This window comes from Kogia breviceps, chromosome 3, assembly GCF_026419965.1.
Source record: "Kogia breviceps isolate mKogBre1 chromosome 3, mKogBre1 haplotype 1, whole genome shotgun sequence".
NCBI lineage: Eukaryota > Metazoa > Chordata > Mammalia > Artiodactyla > Physeteridae > Kogia > Kogia breviceps.
In genome coordinates, this window is record NC_081312.1 from 164821904 (window position 1) to 164840395 (window position 18492).

Here is an 18492-nt window from a genome sequence, read left to right on the forward strand (position 1 = left end):
CCTTCCTCCCTTCTCTGTCCACCGTACTGGGCTAGAGCAGTATTTCTGAAATAGAGTTCTGGTTACTGGTCTACTTGAAGTTCTTCAAATTATTCTGCCTTCCCGATAAAAATCAAAGCCTTGGCCGTGGCAGGTAGGATGAGCCTCACCTTCCAGCAACCCCCTTTGCCCTTTACTCACAAGCCTGCAATGCACCGCCCGCCTTTGTTTTCTCCGCTCCAGAGACCACTTCTTTTTATCTGCCTGCTGAACTTCTATATCCTTTTTAGGATTTAACCCCTTTCAAGTTCTCTTTGACCTCGCCTTGCTAGCCAGGCCTGGCTGGGTGCACCGAGCATCCTGTTCCTGTGCCGGTGCTGGTGCCTTATCACTCATGAGTGAGCTCCTGCATCTGTGCTCCAGGTCCCAGCTGAGTCCATAGAAGCTCTTATCAGACCTCAGCTGGTCAGTTCATCACAGAAAAGAAGTTAAAGCGGAGAATTGTTTAAAGAAAAGATTCATATATAAAAACCGTAACACTGGATACTCAGTTGAGACATGTAAATGTCCTTCCACCTGGCTCTCTCAGTGAGGTCAAGGCTCAGTGAGTGTTGGTTGTCTGGTTGGAATTTAACATGACTTTTCTTGCATCAGACACCCTCTGGTACATCATCTGTGATCTCCAGTTTTACTTTCTTTAAACTGAAGTTAGAACTTTAAAACCTTGCAAAGTAATCAGTGCAGAATCCTTCTGGATTTTAACTTCTAATGCTTCTAGTTTGTTTTTTATTTTTTTTTTTATTTTTTATTTATTTATTTATTTTTGTGATACGCAGGCCTCTCACTGTTGTGGCCTCTCCCGTTGCGGAGCACAGGCTCCGGACGCGCAGGCTCAGCGGCCATGGCTCACGGGCCCAGCCGCTCCGCGGCATGTGGGATCTTCCCGGACCGGGGCACGAACCCGCGTCCCCTGCATCGGCAGGCGGATTCTCAACCACTGCGCCACCAGGGAAGCCCTAGTTTGTTTTTTAAATCCTTGCCCACACTTGTTATCAACAGACATTTTCCCCCCAGTGATGGGTCTATATTGAGTCTTCCCGAAGCGTTCAATTTAGTTTTTGTTAGAAACAAGACACTTTTTGCACTCATATCTCCTCGGTTAATATTCAGTCAAGCAACATAGCTGCAGTAACAAGTACAACTGGCAAGAACTAGTTTGAGAACAGCACAGCTGATTTTTGGTGAACACATAGCTCAACTAATGGAGGCCAATAATTATGGGACTGATGGAGAGTAGCTCCAGGCTTTATTAGCTGCCTGCTTTCTGCAGACTGGGAGTGTCAGCAGATATGTTTTAGAGGAAAATTGAAGAGCATTAGTTAATCTAGTGAGTCACTTAAGTGAAGGTTGCAGGCTTTTGGTATAAATGAAGTTATTTTTCTTTGGTTGGTTGCTGGTCATAATTTGTTATTTTTTAGCTGCTTTTATGGTTTTACCCATTTTGATACGTTGGCATAATTTTGTGAAGAGCTTTAATCTTTCATCTTCTATTTATTATTTGTACCACTAATTACTTTTAGCAAAGACTTGAAGATGCTTATTGTAAAAGAAACAGATACAAATTACATTTTGTACATGCAACTGTTTAGAAAAAAAAAGGCCCAGCAAATTATATCAGTTTCAAAAAACTTAATATAAATTTAGTTATTTCTGATTATTTATGTGCTAACTGGTAATGCTGTGAACTAACCAGTAATGTATTGAAAGGCATGGTTGATTCTTATGGTGTACTACTTACAGAAGAAGTTACAAAAACATGTTTTTTTCCCTAAAAATATCAGGAAGCTTAAAAAAATATTTTCTTTCCCCTCTTTTTTCTCTTTACCCTCTTCTCTATATTCTTGTTAAAAAGTTTTTTCCTTAAGATATTTGATTATGGTATAAGGCAGCTAATTTAAGCATCTGTTTATCACTGCCTGGCTAGACTGGATGTAAAATTTCAATTGAATTACCTCCCAAGAGGGCTTTGAGCTCTTAGGGTATAAAACACATCATTTTCTCTTTTCTCTCCCGGGATTTTCAGCAGAAAGAATTCATCTAAATAGTTTACATGCATTTTGAAAATGTTGTATCTACTGGACTTAGCTCTGTTGTTTGCGGAACATTGCCAACATAAATGGAATAGCTACTTTGCTTGTTAACTCAAGCACAATGGTGTTATGTGGTCTTACAATATGCATATAAATTGTAGCAGTGAATGACTTTTGCTGATAGTTAACTATAGCCAGTTTTCATATTAACAAAGAAGAGATTTTCCTCTTTTAACAATTTGTTTTCAAAACTGGATTGTTTTGAAACATGGGTCATTCATTCAGTCATTAAATATTTATTGAGCAATTTCCATGTATACAACTTTATATATTACAAAATTCAGATATACATTGTAAATGCTTATTTTGCCACTTTTCTCTGAAAGTTTTGGGTTTTCTGTGCACTTTCATCTGTTTCGTAAGGGCTTGGTTAAGAACTAATTGATTGAACTGAACTAAACATATCAATAAACAAATTCAGTGTATTCTGTCTGTCAGCAACTATAGCACAGACAGATGTGTCAGCTGCTGAGCTTTCAGCTTGGAGAACTCTTCATTCCTTTTTTCAGATACTACTTTCATAAGAAAGCACCATAATTTTCTTCTCTTTATTCTACTTGATTGCAAAAATTTTGCAAATATAAAAAAAGCAGATGAAAACTCGATTGCTCCAGTTTTTCTTCTTTTACAATAAAAATGATTATTTTAAAAAGCAGCACAGGGCTTCCCTGGTGGCGCAGTGGTTGAGAGCCCGCCTGCCGATGCAGGGGACACAGGTTCGTGCCCTGGACTGGGAAGATCCGCGGCTGGGCCCGTGAGCCATGGCCGCTGAGCCTGCGCGTCTGGAGCCTGTGCTCCGCAGCGGGAGAGGCCACAACGGTGAGAGGCCCGCGTACTGCAAAAAAAAAAAAAAAAAAAAAAAGCAGCACATAATATTTCAAAAATTTAAAAACTGTGTTAAAATATTAAATCTTAACATGGTAAAATAGACTATATTGTCAGATTAGTAAAACAAAAATATTTGTTATCTCTAATCATTAGTTCTGCTATAAAGTTTAGGTTGGTTTTTGAAACACATTGGGTTTTTGTTAGTTTGTTTGTTTTTACAAAATTCCAGCAGAATATGTATCTGGTGGTTGATCCTTCAGTTGGTCATTTATCCATCTTTGAAATGTCAAAGAATCTAAAATGGAAATCATTCTTTATTACATTATTTCAATATATTAAAATTTATTTTATAAGTAGGCTTTAAAATACACTTGAGTATTTGAGATGTATATTGAGAAAGTTGCTAATTATTTTGTGAACTCTCTATCTTTTAAGAGAATAATGTCAAGGCCTAAATTACTGAAAGAAAGCTTTGTTATTTAACAATGAATTAGTATAGGCCTTAGAGGAGGTTTGTCTTAGAATGGTTTGTCTTTGGTTTTGAATTTATCATTTGAAATGTATATGCCCTTTAAGATGAGATAAACATGTAAGAAGTAGGGAGGAGCCATTCAGTGTGTAAGTTTCTGCAAGTTGTTCTGTGAGGTGACCCAGCAGAATCCCTACAGAGCCAGGAGTTCACTTTACTGGACCAAACTTTCATCTTCCCAGGTGTTTTCCTCTGTGCTTTGTGTATCTCATCTGGCTTTTGTGCCTTAGATGCTTGTTTCCCTTCATATCATTGATTGTATTTGTCACTTCTTTTCACTCTGTAGCCGGGTCTTTCCTGGTCGTCTTCTGCTCTGACTGCTTCCCCGCCTTCTCATTGATCCCCTTGCTCTCAGCACTGTCCTAGCCTATCTGATGTGAGTTTACCACAGTCATCTCCTGCCCGTCCGCCTTCAGCTGCTTACCTCTCTTTTGCCCATATCAACCTTTTATCAGATATTCTCAATCCTTCTTAGGAGCTTTCTTATATAAATTCATCCTCATAATTAAAATACCACCTCTTTTAATATTCCTGTATACCCCATGCCTATTTAATCATCCTTCTCAAAAGAACTCTTGAAGAAAAACAGAAAGAAACAGGGTCAGTTGTCTTCTATCTGTAACCGAATGTTTTGCCCAGCAGAGTAGGTACAAAGGCCAAAATACATCTCTTCTTTCCTCCTGTAATTGTCTGCCCTGTATCACCAAAGGAATCGCACATTTTATTTTATTTTTATTAGGCCTAAATCCTTACCCTTTTCCATTTTTATGTTGTCTTGAAGTAAACTCTCAGTTGACAATGAGCTGTTCTAATGGAAGCAATGGAATGTAATCCAAAGTTGTAGTTACAGCTATATTTGCCTTGGGAATGTTGCACATTTTAAAAACTTTCCCTTTCCCTAACCAGTACACACTCTTCAATGTCATAAATACTGTCCCTACTGCCAGCAGGGGGTCTTAGCCTTCAAGGTTCATAAGAACAAATAAGAAGAAGATGACCATATAGGGTAGAAAACAGTAAGAGAGAAAAACAAAAACAACCAGGTAATTGTTGCCTGTGTCACATCTCAATGCTGTCTGGTTTCACACGTAGGAGAGGAGGTATCTGGTCATCCTGGCAAGTGCGGTGTGGTGTGTGAGTGAGCTCCTTGGTTCCTGTTTGGCGAATGTACATTGAACTGTTGAAAGTGGAAACATGATTTTCTGTTGGTCAGTGTTTTAAATTGGAGTTCATTTCCTGGAAACCTCTTTTCTATTCATTTATTCAGTCACTTAATGTTTATTGAGCACTTACTATAAAAATGTCAAAATCATCTATGAACATTTTATATATGTTTATTGAGTATATAAAATCAAATATTTAATATGGAACTATTTTAGTGTATTTTTCTCTTAGAGACTTTTTCTTGATGGGCTGGGATATAAGCTAAGACTATTTAAATATGAGCCTGATGATGTTTTAATCAAAAATACCTTCCTCTTTTGCTCTATATAGGAAGCCTTCATTGCTCCAATAACCTTCAGACTGTACTCAAAGTAAGGTCTTTTGCTCTTGAAACATTTCATTCTTTCTTTGATATGCTTTTAAGCTCCTACCTTTCTTCACATGGTAAATCCTAAACAAGGGGCGGCTTCCTTGGTGACTGCTTCAGTGAGCCCTTGCTCCCTGTTCTGTCGGCGCGTTAGATATCTGCCCAGAATATTTGTGTCTTCCTTTTCAGCGATGTAAGCTGTTTTGGAAAGTTCTTGATATATCTGTAATGGCTTCAGTTTCCCACTAAAGTTAGAGTTTGTGACAATTATTTCTCTCCTGAAGCTAGCAGACAATTCGTACTTGTTTCTTAGACATTTCACAGCTCTGCCTTAAGCATTTTGAAGAGATGCTTAAGACAGATACTTTTCTTAAAATCAGTGCATCACATTTCTTACTGATCATTGACCGACCTGTCAGCAGTCATTACTTTAGGAGTCTTATTTACAATAAAAAGGAAAAGAGGATAAAAGCAGAGGGTTCCTGGTTGAGTCTTGGTAAATTGGGCCATGATTCTAATTGGGGAAAAAAAAAAACAAATGGGCTTCAGAGTGAGATTTTTCCAGTGCATACATTCTTTCACTAATTGTGTGGCCTGCACATTGTATAGAACCTGTGCTTTCTCATCTACAAGATGAGGATGACAATACCTCCTTCGTAGGCTTGAGGTGAAGATGAAATGAGATGATTCGCACAGGTTTCCTGGCATATGGTGGACATACGCGGCGTTGGTGTTGCAATCACAAGACAGGGGCCGACAGTGCCTTCAGTGAGTGTGCGGCTGACTGTGTGAAGGTGGGAATATCCAGTTGGGCTAGTAACTGGACTAGTAAAGGAGTCGAGACTTGACTTGGGCTTAGTGGGCATGGAAAGCAGAACAGGAGCGTCGGGGCAAGAAAAGAAGAGGCGTGAGGTTGCTGATGGCAGATGAAAGCAGGTCCCAACTGTTGCTGCTGATGGATCCTCGTGCTTAGTTTACCTACCCCTGGAATCCAGTGTGGAACCTTGCTCTATTCCATTATGTTATAATATAAAGCCTTAAAGCTGGGTCAAAAGCAAGTCTGTTTCAACCTTCCGACTTTCTAAGAAAGTAATAACGCTTCTCTCTATTGTTTCTCCCAGATCTTTTAATGTTGTGCTTTGGTGAATGGGGGCGGGGGGGTGAAGAGCAAAGCCAATTCTTGCTGAACCCAGCCTCATCCTTGGTATGGGGCTAAGCTCTCATGCTATCCTGTGACTGTTCCCAAGGAGGGACTCCTAATACCAGGGCGCAGGCAAAGAGGGGGCTCATACAACATTGCATCTTAGACAGTTTCTCTAGGTCAGAAGTCAGCTTGGTTTTCTCCTCAAGCTCTTACAAGGCCGGAGTCAAGATGTTAGGCAGCCTGAGCTTGGGACCCCTTTTCCAGTTTTTCTGTGCTGGCAGATTTCTGTTCCTTGCAGCGGTAGGACTGGGGTCCCAGTTCCTAGCTGGCTGTACTGGAGGCTGCCCACGTTCCTTGTTCCCTCCCCTCCGTCCTCCGGCCGGCAAGGGCCCATCAGATCCTTCTCATGCTTTGAACCCCTGGCTTTCTTTTCTGCTACCAGCCAGAGAAAACTACCCTTTTAAAGGCTCGTGCCATTGGGTTAGGCCTCGCTGGCTCCCCTCGGTTTTGCGTAATCATAAGAGCGGAGATCTCCTCGTGCTGCCCGTCTCGCTCACACTCAAAGCGGAGGGCGCTGGACACAGCGAGAGTCACTTTCAGAACTCCGCTTACCACAGGTCGTTTGGTTGAATTAAAAGTTCTAAACTGATATTTATTTTCCTATGGAATTTGGAACAAATGACTCCATTATCTCAGAGTTAAAAAATATAGTCAAGAAATCCTGTACCATTGGGAATCCCAGTCATGCAGATCCTATCAGTATCTTCTCTCTAGCAAATTTAGATTTTAGAATTTCACTCGGATTTGCCTCCGTGGGGGTCTCTTTTTTTTGCTTTCATTGTACTGCTGGGCACTTGGTGGACTCTTTTAACCCCGTTCTCTGATGAGAAACCTCACGTCTTCTGCCAGAGTGAAGAAGGAGTAGGTGCCTGGACGCTTACGTTGGGAAGGCCATCCGGGGGCTGACTTGTAACCCATTCGACCAGCCCCCCTCTGGTAGCCCCCTGCCCGTCCTCCAAGGGCCCTGGTGCCTCTGATTCCCCAGCTTTGCCCTGTCTGTCCTGGGGAGCCGTGGGTTCACTCATTTGCATTTGCAAGTACTTGAAATATCAGCTTGTCCTTTCCCTGCACCCGGCCACCCCTTCTCCATCTGCTAAAAACAGCGACATCTCCACCTGTTATTTTCTCTTCTCCTGCTTTCTTTAGCATTGTAGGTTTAATACCGTTTTAAGTTTCTTTAATAACTTTTTTGGGGGGAGGGCAGGAGAATTGGATAAGAACAGAAATGAATCCCCTCTTTCATTCTACCATCTTGCTTCAGAAATTCTGCCTTTGATTGTTTAATCGTGATTATTTGTCTTGCTTTCACTATAAAATTCAGTTTTGTGACACAGAGGACCAGCTTACAACATAGTTCTTTTTAAAGTTAACATGTAAATGTATATTCCGTGTGCAGCAGCGGGCTAAATGTTGGGAAGGGAAAGCAGACAAGAAAGGCAGGCTGTGGCCTCAGGACGCTTCCGGTCCTGTCGATGTTGAAGAACACAAAGGAACACAGAGGGAAAAAAATGGAGGGAAAACCTAAATGCTCAGCGGTGGGGACATGCTCTGGACTATAGCGTTAAGTGAAAATGGGATGTAAACTGTTTAGTATGATTTCCGTTATACAGGAAAAAAATAGAAATGTGTGTAGAAAAAAGTAAGAGAAAACGAAAACCCTAATTATATTAACAGTGATTTTTACCCCCTAGATTGTGGGATTTGGGTAATTTTAAAAGAAAAGTACCTATAATTAGGATTCCCTTTTCCCCTCATTTTCTTCAACTGCCATATTAACCAGCATCTACTTATGTTAGTGCTTCTTTGTTTGCCTCCCCATTAATTGTCTACTAGAATATTTTGGAGAGGAGTAGGTATTTGTATGATGGTGTAAAACTTACTGCCAGAGTAAAATCCACTGACTGGATAACTTGGCTAATTATCCCTGCACTCTTGCCTTTACCTAAGGGTTTCAACACCAGGAATTTAGCCACTGCTTCCCATTTTCCCCATTATTTCTTATTGCCAAAGTAAGTCTTCTGTTCTTTAAAAAAGCCAAGAAATGATGAAGAGTACAATAGTCTTATATACACGTTGATGAATTTACACTTTTAAGAGAGACATTTGTCTCAAAATCATGTTAATGGAGAAATAACTAGAATACTGTATCATTTCTTGGGATTTTCATTGATTTGAGGAGCTAGAATGTTGCTGATAAAGTGCATGACTATTTTATATGTAACTGCTTGGAAGGCTGAACAGGGAGCCAGGGAGCCAGCTGCTATTGTGTAACTCTGCCAGGAACCGGGAAACAAGCACAAACACTGTATAACGCTGGGATCATTGAAAACCTGTGCCATGTGGACCATGAGATCCAGTCTTGGAAAATAGAGTAGAAAGTTCTGGAATGGTTCAGATTCTTTGAATTACTACAACAGGAAAACTTTTTATGGAAATTGTTACATATAGGATATAGTTAAGAAGCAATTTTCCCGATTTTCAGAGAGATTTCATAAGGAAGGTGTTACACAAGCAAGGCACACCTACTTGTAGGGTCTTGTTTGTTTTTAACTTATTCTGACTTACAGAATTTTTTTCTCTTTAGGATTCATATTAACAAAGATTTTGATTGGGAGCATGTGAATTTTATCCTAAGTTAGCAAGAAATCATAAGTTTTTAAATCATAGCAAATTCATCACAAAATAATTCACATTTAGGATGCCATATTAATCTTTAAAATTATTTCTTAAAGTCGTGCTTCATAAAGTAGTAGCGTATATAAATATTTATAGTTTCTTTCAGCAGGCTTATGGAAACTTTCCACATGTTCAGTTTTTTTTTTTTTTTTAACCCAGGACAATCATCCCAAAACAAATTTTTAGCTTACACATTTAAAGTTACTGAGATCCATTACATTTGATTATAATTTACTTAAGAATGCTTCATATTATATAAAACCTGTTTTCTTTATGAGGATTTACTTAGGCATATACTGTCAATGATATTATTAAAGCTATTTGTAATGGAGTTTAAATACTATAACACTTAATGTATATCCTTAAGGTAAAGAAAAAAAATACTAGAAGAAGCAAAATTTTAAAACAAATAAAAACATTCTTGGAATGTTTCCAAACCTAAGCATAGTCCATGTCACAAAAGTAAGAAGTCTTTCTGAATGAAGTTAATTACCCACAGGGTGCATGTTGGTCACTCTTTAAAATTCTTATAAAAACAAAGAAATTAATTATCCAGTATAAAAACGAGTCATACTCTTCCTGGCAAACATTCAATTAACTTTTTAGTGCTTGCTACTTAATGTTGTTTTTGACCAACCAACCATTGAAAACGACTTTCCTTTGAAATTGGGCTTGAGTGGAAAACAGTGTTGCATGTAGCTGTTTAGATGGCCGGTTCCATCGGATTGTCAGCTTCTTTCCCATGATCTGAGAATTCAGTGGCTCGTTATGTTTTAGACTCACTGTGAGGCTTGCATGGAGCCCAGTTATTTTGTGTGTTTAGTGTTTAACAGAGTTAACCTCTATAATCTATTGGGAATAATCAGGAAAATTCCTAAATTACTATTTCATATTAGAACATTCCAAAAATGTCATAGCATTAAAAAATTTTCCATCTGATCAACTAAAGCTGGTAAAAGTTACATTTAATTTTTTTTTCCAGATAATAAGTGCTTGCATTGCTTTTCTTTTTGATACTTTGACTGATAAATACCTTTTGTTTTTAAAAGCTATATTGCAAATTTGATAATTTTAACAGTTTGCCACATTGGCTTTTTTTTTTGAACACACAGATAGGTACGTGTGCACACACACACACACACACACACACACATACACACACACACACACACACACACACACATACACACACCCCAGGCTTTATTTTCTGAACCATTTGAGAGTGATTGCAGATATTATGACACTCATCCCCTGTGTATTGATACTTCAGCATGTTTTTCCTAAGAACAAAGACATTTCTCCTACATAAACACAAGTTAACACACTTAAGGAAATTTAACATTGATGCAATATTATTGTCCAATATTTTATTTTCCCAATAATGTTATTTGTAGCTATCTTTTTTTACCCCTTAATTCAGGATCCAGTCAGAGATCACACACACTGTATTTAAGTTCTATCTTTTTAGTCTCGAACAATTTCTTAGCCTTTTTTCCTCTTAAATCTTTCACTGTAGTGATATTATTGAAGAGTCCAGGCCAATGTGGATTGTTTCCTCATGATTAAATTCAGATGGAAACATTTTGGCAAGGATACCTCATAGATGATGTTGATTCCTTTTCAGTGTGTTACATCAGAAGATGTATAATGTCTGTTTACCAGTTTGGGGTTTTTTGGTAATGATGCCGGATGCTTTTCATTGTAAAGGTGACTTTCCCCTGATGAGTGTTAGGGGGAAGAGTCTGAGAGTGTGTGAATTTTCTCTTCCTCAGCATTCGTTTAGCATTCATTGATGATTACTGCTTAATCAGTTATTATAATAGTGGTTGTAAGGGTTGATTTTCTGTTGTTTTCATTTCTTATGCATTGGAATTCTGTCCCTCTCCCAGTTTTATCCCCCTTTTAAGTTATTAGGCAGGACACAGGATTCTTTTTTTATTCGATGTGTGATAATCTGTTCCTGTCATTATAGCTCTATACAGTCGGCCCTCCATATCTGCGGGGTCCATGTGTGGGGATCCAACCAAACAAACATTGAAAATACTTGGGAAAAATTTTTTTAGAAAGTCCCAAGAAAACAAAATTTGAATTAGCTGTACACTGGCATCTATTTACATAGCATGTACATCGTGCTAGGTAATGTAAGTAATCAGAGATGTTGTAAAGCATAGGAGGAGGTAGATTATGTGCAAGTACTGTGCCGTTTTCTATAAGGGACTTGAGCATCTGCAGATTTTGGAGATGGGGGACGGGAGGTGGTTCTGGAACCAGTTCCCCTCAGATACCAAGAGATGACTGTTTATCTTCTTCCCCTGTGAGCATTGGAGTTTGAGGCCCCTGAGGTAGACAGTCCAGAGCTGACACCTGTCAGGTGAGGTGATAGTTGGGAAGAGGAAACGGTGACAAGTACGCCCTCAGAGAAGTGGGAGAGTCGAGAGAAGCGTGTGGTTAGCGGGGAGCCAGTGATTTGGGTAGAGTTTTTCCTGATTTTAACTCAAAGCATTGATTATTGTCTCTCTTTTAGACAGAATCTGTTTATCTTCATATACAATGAAAATATATAAGTATCCCTTACGGTCCAAATTCATTCACATTTTGAATTGTGTTAGAAAGAGTTCATATAGCTAGAGATGCTTGTGTTGCAGTCTATTTTTGAATGTTTTTATGAAGTTTACAACTCAAGGGGTAAAACTATTGCAAGGCAATAACATTACTTTAGAAACTTAAAATTACGCAAAGATTCTGCCTTATAGAGTTTGTACTTTCAAAAGTTGTGGTAAAGGCTCCAATTTTAGGTAGAAAGTTATATCCCAAAAGTTTTTTGACAACCGCAAATCAGGCAAAAGGGAATTTAATATGATGGTGTTTAGTGAACTACATCACAGGTCATTAAAGATGCTCCCAGGATAGGAGCTGATGCTCTGAAGAGACTCTTCTTTGGCTGCTTGAGTACTTTAGAGTATATATGTTATGCTTCTCCTCTTGCTGTCGAATTCTTTTCCCCCAACTTTCCTTTAATTTTTCCTACTGAAGTTATTGTTTCATGGTGTCTTGTCTTTAATTTGAATATCAGATGGTAACATTCCTCTCCATTGCTGGCACATAACCAAGAAGTAGAAAAAAGCAAGATACCTGAGAATGCCCATGTTTAAATAGAGCAGGGTTGGATTAGTCGGTACCCCTTCTGACAGAGCTAGCAGAGACAGGTGGTAACCACAGCTACACGATTCTTATTCAAAGGAGAAACCTTATGTTTGCCGATTAAGATTACCATTCTGAAGTTCTTGTCTCCTTTCAGAGGTAAACTTTGAAAAAAAACAGTAAAGTTTGGAAGGATTTAGGAAGGTGGCTGTTTTGGGAAAACTTAAAGATTTCTGCTGAGCTGCTTTTAATTTGCCCTATGGAACCAGGATGGCACCAACAAAAACATGGTATTCTTTTGTGGATCTCTTATAGCTGTTGACACCCCTAATCTAATAGCATGTTTCATTTCTGACACTGCACACATGAAGTCTAGCCTTTCTGACACTCTGGACTTTCTCCCTTTCATCTTGGGCTGGAATTTAGGTGACTGTCCTTGGGCAAACAGTGTTCATTGGACCAACTGGCTTAGCCTTCTGTAGACTCGAACAGCTTGAATAACTGTTAGCAGTCTTGGCGCTCTGAACCCCAGGCTCTGGCACATGCAGGGCACCACCAGTGCACACGGAAGCTCTGGGGTTAACGCCGAGGTACATCCACATCTCTGGTCGGTCGTCGTGTTGTTGCCTTAGCACTCGGAGCACCCGGAGACCCAGCGGTCCTTCAGGAGGTCTGACACTGAGACCTGACTTAGAGCACAGAATTGTCGTGCTCGTGAGATTGTCTAAATCCAGTGTTTCCCGAAGTGTGCGGTGCACATCCCTGCTGGCAAACAAGGTGATGTTAGGTGACAAATCAGCGTTTAAGTTTACTTTTTGTATTTTAACGTATACTACAAAAACATAATTAACACAAGGATCTGGTGATTTCACAGGTATTATTGTTTAGAACAAGGGTAAAATGGGATGTAAGTTAACAATTACCTGAATTTTAAGAGAAATAAAGGGATAATAATCCACACTTTATGCCAATATTGAAAAAAAATGGTAAAGGTAAATATACAAATGCCAGAAGCTTGGGAAATACTGCCTCTGTTGAACCACAGAAAGAAAAATGAAAAGTGAAATGTCTTTCCCAAGGTCAGGTGGATGATTTGTAGTATAGCCTTGTAGTGTCTTATCTTTTGTATTGCCTTTTATTTGCTAATTATACCTCAGGAGAAAAAATACAGTACGTTACTAGTACTGCCTGTTTTTTCGGAGTGCTGCTGTTTCAGACAGCCTGTCAGGTTTCCGTCTCTCTCTCTCTTCATGAGAGGAATACTAGTTTTCTGTTCCCCACACTTTATACATGTTGTTGTGGTACATGTTGGTACAAGTTCCTTTATACATGTTGTTGTTGCTGTACTGTTTAAATTAGAAAATGGATTGCAGTCAGCCTGACCCCTGGTTGAGTATCTTCTTAACACCAACTCCTTTTCTTTTTCCAGAATATTCAGCATGTTAATTATTTTTTGTTAGTTTGAGTATATGGGTGGTTGTTTTAGTTTTTTGTTACTTTGGGGAGAATAGAATTTTCCTTGAACTTAGTACGTTTAGTTTATCACTGGCTTGCTTTCTAAAAGGGTTATAAGTCTACATTAGAAAAAAAAATAAAACACAAATCAAACTGTATTAATTAAAGATAAGATTAAGCTGCAGTCCTACAAAGGCCAAATAAGCAGTGGCTTCAATAAGACAGTTCAGTCCTGCAGCTACCAATGTGGCTGGCCTAGGCTTGCAAGACAGCTGTCTGCCCTGAAGTCCTTCAGGGACTTGGGTTTTGCCATCGCGTTGCTGAGCTGTCCCCTAGAACTGTCCCAGTCTACTTGGGGGAAGCAGACTTCCTGCCAGCTGGTGTCGCCGAATCCCACGAGGCTGTTTTGACTTGGAGGTGACCCACGCGCCATTCGTACCCACTCGGCTCTCCTCTGGCACACGCCATACCTGGGTTCGAGGGAGGCTGCGAAACGGCACTTCTAGCTGGACCACCCGGGAAGAAGGTGAGAACTAAATTGTAAGGGACAATTAGAGCAGTTTCCATGTTCATCTTTTTAATATATTTATCGCCCAGGTAAGCTTTTTCATTAAAGAGAAGGTTCTGTGTCTTAGTTTGAAAGCTGCTATTATAATAATGTGGGACCATGAAAGGTTTTTGGCAAGAAGGCAGAATGATTAGATTTGTATTTTAGAAAGAACATTCTTAAGGCAGTGTGGAGGTCGGACTGAAGCTGGAAAAGACTGCAGGGAGGGCTTCCCTGATGGCGCAGTGGTTGAGAGTTCGCCTGCCACGGAGCGGCTGAGCCTGTGCTCCGCAACGGGAGAGGCCACAACAGTGAGAGGCCTGCGTACCGCACACACACAAAAAAAAAAAAAAAAAAAAAAGACTGCAGGGAGGGAACTAGTGCAGTGAGTTCTGCAATGATCAGCAAAAGTTGGTGGAGACTTAAACTCAGTCAGTGGCAACAGGAATAGACAGAAGGCGATCGGTTCAAGAGATGCTTAGGAGTTAGAAATACTAATGATTCACGGTCATCTCTAGGATTTGCCCTGTGCCCACACGGGTTGATGATTCTCCGTCAAAGCCTTTATTTCTGTGTCCAACCTGCTTTAATTCCGTTGTTCCCTTTCTTCCCCGTCCCCATCCCCTCTGTATATAAATAGACATATACTTTTTTTTTTTTCAAAGCAGGTGCCACAAATTCATGCCTTCCAGTACCAGGAATTAATGAAAATGATGAAGGAGCCTGGGGGTCGGGGCGGAACCTTTGAACTGGAGGGCACCTTTCCTGTCGGAAGTGGGTGGCCTGGGCTGCTGCTGCTTATTAGCCCAGCTGATTATCCTTGGGCAGGAATGCAAGCTCTACATTGCAGGTTGTTCAGTTTTAAAAGTAGAAACCTGAAATGTCCTGATTTTTAAATGTTGGTAACTTTAAATACTCTAAATTCTAACAATAGCGATGTCATGGGGTGGCCACAGAGATTAAGTGGGTTCATAAATAAGATCTTAGAATAGTACCTAACACCTTGTGAGTGTCACCTGTGCAGCATCACTGTCTGCATCCCCATCTTCACGTCCACCTTCTCTCCTACTCCTGCGTTACTGAGAGCTGCTAAAAAAAAGTAACAGTAAAGCATCCAGGCTACTCCATGCTTCCAGAGTCACAAAGCACATAATGAGACAGAAGGGAATATCAGACGTTTTTCAAGCCGCGGAACCCTTTCTTCGACAAATGCTTACATGGAAACCTGGTATATAAGAAAGATTAATTTAGATATGTTCTGTTTGAAGTGTTTATGGGGAACTGAATAGCGCAGTGGTTCTTCAACTCTAGTTTAGGTCAGAATCACTTAGAAGGCTTATTAAAGCACAGATTTCTGGGCCCTAACCCCAGAGTTTCTGAGTCAGTGGGTCTGGGATGGGCCCAAGAGTTTTCTCTTCTAACAAGTTCCCAGGAGATGCTGCTGTTGCTCGTGGTGTTCTAGGGGGACCACACTGAGAACTATGCTTGGAGGTTACATGTTTTACATCACGAGACTTGCTTTGAAAGGAGAAGAATCTGAGGAAGGTGTGTTACTTCTCAGCCAGGGCTGTGGCCGTCCCCTCTTCCCTGGATGCCTGTGGTCCAGAATGTGTCCAGTGGTCCTGACAAAGCCTGGCCCACTGGCCAGCAGCATCAGCATCCCCTGGAGCTTTTTAGAGATTCAAGTTCAAGGGCCCCATTCCAGACCTGCTGAACCAGAATCTCCTGGGAGCCCAGGATCTGTGTTTTTTAAAAGCTTTCTGGTTGATTCTTTTACATGCCGAAGTTTGAGAACTGCTGGCCTTACTCAGGAGTTGGGAACAGCTTACAAAACGCCCACGGGTAGAACTCTGTTCACCACTTCCACGACTTGGCCTCCACCACTGTCTACCCCTCAGAGCAGCGCTTGTGTTAAATGAACGGCCCTGACTCCCCCAGGAGCTTCCGTGGCCTTCACTGTTCTGGTGTCATTGGCTAAACTGCTGCCTCGGTTCACAATTTAATTTCAAAAAATGATTCAAATTGTAGGAAATGAGATGGGATGACAAGCCAGTTATGTAGAAAGGGTGATGAATTAAATTTTAAAAATATTATTTGTGGTTGATGGCTGCAAATTTAGGGCAAAAGGAAACTAACATCGTTTATTAGTCTAACATATGCCAGATGCTTTACTAGGCCCCATTTAGTTCTCATAACAGCGAAGAGAATTACCACTGCAAAGCAGGTAAGGGTGTCTTCATTTGCAAGAAGAGGAATCAACTAGGAATTGGCAGAGGCAGGATTTGAACCCAGGTATTTATGGCGCTAAAACCTATGCTCTCGGCACTCTGAGCTCCCAGAGCCCTTAATCTCCTCCTTGTGCTGAGCACTTACAATTTGTAACCACAGAATGTTTCCTGCTGTATTTGGCAGGACCTATCTAATAAAAATCTAATGTGTAGTACGATGTGTTGCAAATAGGCAGCACTAACTACTGCAGCAAAAACATTCCTGAATATCAGGGCTTTTGAAATTACTTCTGTATTTTATAAATTTTAAACATGTTTCTGAGTATAATAATTCAGTTAAAATTACTTTTCAGGAACATTAACCTAACTGCCAACCAAAAGCTAGGAATAATTTGGTGGATCCTGACCTGAATTTAAATATCTGTTTGTATATGGACTCATGAGCCGGGCCAGAATTTTAAAAATATATAGCAATAAGTTCAAACCAGGAATAATGCATACTTTCTTATGTGGGACATGATTTTCATTCATCCTGCAGATATGTGTTGTTGGACTTCCACAGTGTACTTAAAATCTTTTCTTTTGTTGCCAACATTTTTAATTTGGATAAGTTTTCCACACCAAATAACTGGTTTTTAGATCATTCCTTAAAATTTGGAAGATTTGGGAACACTGAGCTTCCGTCCCTAATGGCCACAATGACCTGGAGCAGAGACTCCCCTCTCTAGTGTGCTCTGCGGTCTGCAGCGCCTTCATGTGGTATATCCGGCTTGCTTTACTTGTAGACCACACTTTCCTGGCCCCTAAAACATCTGGGCTTGGGACCCCTACTTTAAACAATGCCTAGGCTATTACAAGGAGTCACATTCACTCTAATAATTTTGTCATCCAGAATTCTGAGATCAGAATTATTAGTGATTTACGTATTCTTTTTATGTACGTTTGTTTCGGGAGCGCTTCTTTATATGTGATAGGAAAGATATTGCGCTCATTACCTCATCATTCAGGAAACATGTGTCTTTGAGGAATTGAAATGGAAAAATAGAGAGCCCGTAGATGCAATAAAATTTGAACTTGAGTTTATCTATGAGAACCAAGTACAATTAGGAGAAAAATTCTTAAATCGTAATTTTTATGAGTAGGAAACAACATGGTGTAGTGGAAGAAAGGAACAACACTTTGGGATACTTTCGTTCTGGGACTAATTAGTTTTATAAGTTCAGTAACTTCAGTAGATCTTGATTTCATCTGTAAATTAAGACTGAATAACCTAACCCTTCCAGGTGTGGAAGTTACGGTTTTCTTAAATTTGGAAATACATGGTCATTCCGAGGGGAAAATCTACCTTCAGCTATCTTTGGGTATTAGCAGGTGCACCAGTCAGAAACTTGAGCAGACAGTAGAGTTAATACAAGTAGATGAGTTAACATTTTCCCCCCAATCCAAATCCCATCCCGCAGTTACTTGCCAGTGGCTTGACCTGTCAGCCCAGGTCCTCTGACCTGAACAAATACTCATTGGAGAGTGAACTGCATCCAGGTGCTTTTCTGTTCCTTTCTGAATTGGACCTCAGGATGCCCTCTGCTCGTTACTTTTTCACCTATTGGGTTTTTAGATAGAAATGAAATAAGAGTAAATAAGGGGTTTCTTTTAAATGCGGGTTAAAGGTGAGAACGTCACACAGCACTACTTACGCTATTTGTCCCTGCTGCGCCAGGCAATACCTGGCACCCCTTTTCTGCCTTTTTCTCTCAGAAATAATAGAAAGAGAGAAATCAGAAGCACTTCCCACTTCTAAAAGGTTGCCAACCCAGTTATGCCATAGGTTTTAAGATTAGTGTTTAAAATCCTTTTCAGTGAGGAACTCACCACCCAATTTACAAACCTATGTGTATAAATGCATCTTCTCCATCTTTATCTTCCAAAGAGTCTTCCTTGCCTCTTACTTTCAATTCCTCAACAACACACGGTTGCCCCTATGCCAGGGACACTCTTCTTCCCTCTCTTCACATCCTCCCAGTGACGAATTGTGACCATACTAAAAGTGGGACAGCCAGACATACGTGCCTCTAGTGTGACACAACAGGAAGCACACTGCATCACCCATGAAGGGCTCCTGCCAAGCAAATTGAACTTGAATGTAATTAAGACTTTAGATCCAGCTACATGCTTACAGGAAAAACAGAGGGTAGAGGAACAAGTGAAACAGTACCATGAGGAGGGA

The 18492-nt window shown here is 40.2% G+C and overlaps 1 protein-coding gene across 2 annotated transcripts in view; it reads left to right on the forward strand.

The window, feature by feature from the left end:
* Nucleotides 1-18492, forward strand: part of TAF3 (TATA-box binding protein associated factor 3) — a 157181-nt gene that overhangs the window by 67742 nt on the left and 70947 nt on the right. The window lies entirely within an intron of this gene.